The sequence below is a fragment of the Eleutherodactylus coqui genome, chromosome 4, assembly GCF_035609145.1.
Source record: "Eleutherodactylus coqui strain aEleCoq1 chromosome 4, aEleCoq1.hap1, whole genome shotgun sequence".
Taxonomy (NCBI): domain Eukaryota; kingdom Metazoa; phylum Chordata; class Amphibia; order Anura; family Eleutherodactylidae; genus Eleutherodactylus; species Eleutherodactylus coqui.
This window is the reverse complement of record NC_089840.1, coordinates 235,192,703-235,198,344: the sequence shown is the minus strand read 5'-3', so window position 1 is coordinate 235,198,344 and position 5,642 is coordinate 235,192,703. Positions and strand designations below refer to the sequence as shown.

At 39.6% G+C, this 5,642-nt stretch overlaps 1 long non-coding RNA gene across 1 annotated transcript; it reads right to left on the bottom strand.

Annotated features, from left to right (window-relative positions):
• Window positions 1-844: 844 nt before the first annotated feature.
• LOC136624899 (uncharacterized) lies at window positions 845-3,111 on the bottom strand. Its single transcript, XR_010792481.1, has 6 exons — window positions 3,075-3,111; window positions 2,670-2,729; window positions 2,390-2,455; window positions 2,076-2,117; window positions 1,614-1,658; window positions 845-889 (listed from the first exon to the last, which is right to left on the bottom strand). It is a non-coding gene; the product is annotated as an uncharacterized lncRNA (long non-coding RNA).
• Between the last annotated feature and the right edge of the window lie 2,531 nt (window positions 3,112-5,642).

The following is a 5,642-nucleotide window of genomic DNA, read 5'->3' as shown; positions in this document are numbered from 1 at the left end:
AATTTCCATTCTTAAGGGCAGCCAAAACTCTCTGAGTGTCAGTCTGAGAAAAATTTGAAGACACGTGGGTCACTAATCTGTCCCTCAGGTTGTATCTCCTATAGGACATAAGTGGCCTGTTTTGAAATGCCAAGATCTGGCTACAAACAATAGAAAGTATGGACCAATGCTTGTTGAGGATATTGAAAATATGTCCGCTCGAGGTGCCATATGAGCTGGTAAATGGAATCCTAGTTGGAAAATGGTCTCTTTTTCTCTTGGGGACAAGGAGTTCACTCCTTTCCTTCCTTCTCACCTCCTCAATAGTTTTCTTGATTAAATTAGGGGGATATCCCCTACCAATAAATCTATTCCCCCATTTCACCTAATCTTTTAGAGAGTTATCAGCAATCATATGAACCCGTAGGAGCTGGCTTCAATGGAGCAAATTGACCATGCTCCTTGGGTGATTGCTGTTGTGATGTAATGTACTATTACGATCTGTGGGTTTAGTGAAGAGGTCTGTTATCAGTTTTTTTCAACTTATCTCATATAGAGAACCCATTCTTGCATATCCTATTAGGATGCCCCAGCATTAATAGTGTGTGAGGAGTATGCCTCATCTATGGGGTGGAGCAGAAGCGTCTCGTCCTGAAGGATGTAGCAGCTCATGTACAGCATTAGATAGGATATTCATTGCTGTCAATCAGGACTGTGTAATACTTATTTTTGCCTGTAGCAGCGCTGCAGAGACATTGACCACTTGTTGCTGTGATCCCTCAATGCCAACCATCTAGTGTGGAGCAAATACAGGTCCTGGACGGTATGATGTCCCAGTCTGGGGAGTCTCATACTCACTTGTTATTCCAGGGTCTTGGTGGTGCAGCAGCACAAGATGGATCTAAATAGCCTAAATTTAGAGAAAAAGAAGTGTTAGACCAACAAGAACAGACAAATGTTGTGGCGACAGTAGAGATTAGTGAATAGGGTTTATACTGAAGAAAAGAGCAATAGTGGGGAGCTTCATCAGAGATGACAGTGAAGGCTGGTGACATAAAGGAGCTCAATGGGGCCTATTATAAAGCCTTGGATGACAAGATTTTGTTATCCAAAAGTGGCAATTTTGGTACATGTTCCAAAACTGAAACTTTGGAGGCACTTAAATTGGGCCTTGGCACTTTTTCGTAATTGGGCAAGGCTCGGCTTTAAGGGGATGGCTGCGTCCAGCTCATCACATTTGCTATAAACTGGCATAGATTATAGCCAAAACCTACTCAAGCTCATAGCTGGCATATGTTTGCATCTGGAAGCTCGCACCTCTTAACACATTTGTCGCTCATAGATGAGCACAGTGTTTGCTTAGACCGGCGTGTGAAGCATCAATCTAAGTAAATAGACCCCGATGGTTGTGATGCATGTAGGAGGGATAGGAGAGACACAACCTCTGTCTTCCTTGCATTGCTCCGTGCACAGTTCTATGGTAGTATTAATCTAAAACCTAGTAATCATGTGAATGTTATAACATGTGCTTTGTACATAGGGAAATGCAGCAGAGAAACAAAATGTGTCCTCCCTGCTTCAAGGAATCTCAATGAAAGAAATGCAATGTAAGCATTATTGAAATTAGAATTTACCGAGATGGAAGACGGCTGCTGGTACGGCGGCTCTCGCTGCTCCTGCTGTGGAGAGGAATATCAATGGAACACAAATACTGTAAATATCCAGTTATATAATACTTTTAGGCACTGGTGTAAATTGTGCTGTATAATATCTGTAAGTTAAAGGGGTTGTTTGGTTACCGGACAACATGTTCTCTTAGCACCCACTTTACTATTACTAATAGTTTTTTTTTTATCACAGTGGGTGCTTAAGGGGGCATGTTGTCTTGCAACCAGAAAGTCCCTCTAACTTCTTGCCATCCTGATTGGCCAACTGGAATCACCTAGCTATGGCCAATTCAGGATGCCATTAGCAGAAGTATTTCCTTGTAGAACATCTACAGTATTAGATACAGTGACTTACAAGGTCTGTTCTGGGGACAAAGTCTATATAAAAAGTTACAGGAGCTACCGAGATAATGCCACTAAATGACTTACATGTTTCTCCGCAGACATTTCGGAATCCACCATTTTCGGGTTCTGAAAACAAGACATAATCAGATACAATGGATGAGAGGAGAACAGATGATATTATCAGACCATAAGATTCTACATATGGATATTGTTCTGTGTAATGTTCTTCAGCTACTACCATAAATGAGACAACACTACCAGTGTGGAGTAGAACTGTTTCAGGTTAAAAAAAAATTAGTTCTGTTGCAGACTAAACTTTTAGCAAAGTTTGACTCAAAGAAGGTTTCACTGATTCGGTTTACTCAACAATATCCTTTAGTAGAAATCCAGCTCTGTACCTTCTAGAATCTTCCTGGAGGGATTCCATGCTTGCCCAAGCCTGCTTTACACTGTGTTGTATAGGCCTATAATGGAGAACACAGGTCCAGTTATAATCATTGATAATTGTTCAATTGGAAACTTACAAAAAAGAATCTCATCTATAGAATCTGTTCCTACCAAACTGAAGGACCATAAAATGCAGATCCAATAGTGAAATCGTCTGGACAACCCTAATCTACAATGTTATAAAACGCATATAGTCACCACATAATAGGTAATAATAAGCTTTCTACCAACCTGCAGATGGTCTCTTCGACAAGATCTAATGTCTCTACTTCGTCCTCCACATCTTCCTCCCTTTAGAATAAACAGGGTAAAACATAGGTACAGAATTCTGAAAGCCAATAAGAAAACAAGAACAAAAACCTAAACTACAACTATCTAGTGATTCCACACTTGGCCAGGCCTCCTTCACATGATGTTTCATAGGCCTATAATGGAGAACGCGGGTCCAGTTATCATCATTGATAATTGGTCAAGTGTGAACATACAGAAAAAAAATATCATCTATACAATCTGTTATTACCAAAGTCAAGCATCATAAAATGTAAATCCAATAATCGGTCTTGTCACCTCAAATCTACAATGTTCTAAAATGTATATAGTCATCATATAATGGGAAACAATAAGCCTTCCACAAACCTGCTGATGGTCCCTCCTTCCTCCTCCTCCTTCTCCTCCTCCACCTCCTCCTCCTCCTCTTCCTCATCTTCCTCCCTTTTGAATAAATAGGATAAAATATAGGCACATTATTTTGAAAGTCAATAAGTAACTAAGACCAAAAAGCCAAAACTACAACTATATAGTAGACAATAACGTATACAACAATTTCCTCACACACTGCTGGAACTGATCTCCCTCTCGTAATGAGTGGGGGTCCTGATCCATGACTATGGCAGTGGCAGAGAAGTCATGTAATAGGAAATAATAAACTTTCTACCAACCTGCTGATGGTCTCTGCGACAAGATCTAATGTCTCTTCTACATCCTCCACATCTTCCTCCCTTTAGAATAAACAACGTAAAACATAGGTACAGAATTCTGAAAGCCAATAAGAAAACAAGAACAAAAACCTAAATTACAACTATCTACTGATTCTACGCTTGGCCAGGCCTCCTTCACATGATGTTTCATAGGCCTATAATGGAGAACGCGGGTCCAGTTATCATCATTGATAATTGGTCAAGTGTGAACATACAGAAAAAAAATCTCATCTATAGAATCTGTTCCTACCAAAGTCAAGCATCATAAAATGTAGATGCAATAATCGCTCTTGTCACCTCAAATCTACAATGTTCTAAAATGTATATAGTCATCATATAACAGGAAACAATAAGCCTTCCACAAACCTGCTGATGGTCTCTCTTTCATCCTTCTCCTCCTCCTCTTCCTCTTCCTTCTCCTCCTCCTCCTCCTCTTCCTCTTCCTCCTCCTTCTCTTCCTCATCTTCCTCCCTTTTAAATAAATAGGATAAAATATAGGCACATTATTTTGAAAGTCAATAAGTAACTAAGACCAAAAAGCAGTGGTAGAGAAGTCACATTCACCAGCTATGCCCAGCCTTCTTATAAATATAACCCTGCTTCTCCTAGACTTACGGAATTGTCTCCAGACTCGGTGGCAAAGAGACTTCATTGTATTTAAATCTCCTACAATAGAAAACAGAACTCTGGTTAGAATAATCAATAATCATGAGACGCTACACAGAATCCATCTATATATAACTCATCTCTCTCAGGGAAACACATAGGAATACATTGTAGCATCTCCTCCTCTATATATAATGATAGATAACACAAGAAGGTTGTATTTTATCTAAACATTGTATCCACAACAGCCTCCTCCTATATGACTCTGTAGGGTAACACTAGAGAAATACAAGCATTATTCTATATGGTAAGTACCGGAATAATGGCCTCGCCTCCTTCACCTTCTGCATCCAACTGTTATAAGAAGAAACATGACAAATATTATATATACAAGTTATAGAAAGTACCAGGAATATACATTATACCACTGGCATCAGATATAACATGCAGTACAAACACTGGAGCTCCGGCCCATAGAGAATAGTGTTATATCTATTGGGTGATGTAAACTAGATGTTGGGGGTAAAAGGCCCAGTAACAGGAGCCACACAAATTCTATAGGACTCTTTACAATGATTACTTTGGAGCGAATCAAACCAGTAGAACCCTGTTTTGGGTCACACTTTGCTAAAAGTTTGGTTTGGCATGAACCTGAACTGAGCTTTTAGCAAAGTTCTACCCAAAACAGGGTTCACTGGTTCAGTTTGTTCAAAATTAGTCCTGAACACTGGTGGATAACACTGTCTAAGGGCCATAAAACCCCTGTATATCACTCTGAGTGTTTTATAGGGCTTTTTTAGCTCCTAGACAATGTTATACATGGGTTTTAGGGGTTTTGCTGAACTTCTAGCTTGGTTCAAACTAAGGGTGAACACCCACTTGTGTTTTTTTTAACACTGCGACATCGCTGCGTTTTTTTTACGTGATTGTCAATGGGGCTTTCTAATGTTAAAAATACATTGCAAGTTTGTGCTTTGTGATTTTTGTGCGATGCGTTTTTAACATTAGAAAGTCCCATTGACAAACGCAGTAAAAAAAAAGCAGCGATATCGCAGCGTTAAAAAAACACAAGTGGGTGTTCACCCTAATTCAGACTGAATCCAACTTTTTACAAAAGTTTTGCAAACCAACTGAATTTCTCGAAAGTTCACTCATCACTAAACATGACACACATACTTCTCATCAGGGAAATCCTCCTCCTCCTCCTCCTCATCTTCCTCCCTTTTGAATAAATAAAAAAAACATTAATACATAATTTGTAAAGCCAGTGAAAAAACCAAGACCAAAAAAGCCCAAACTACAACTATGTAATAGACAACTTATATAACAATTTCCTCATACACTGCTGGAACTGATCTCCCTCTCGGTTTGAGTGGGGGGTCCTGATCTATGACCATGGCAGTGGTAGAGAAGTCACATTCACCAGCTGTGCCCAACCTCCTTATAAATGTAACCCTGCTTCTCCTATAGACTTACGGAATTGTCTCCAGACTCGGTGGCCAAGAAACTTCATAAAATTTGAATCGCCTACGATAGAAAACACAACTCTGGTTAGAATAATCAATAATCATGTGACGCTACACAGAATCCATCTATATGTAACTCATCTCTGTCAGGGAAA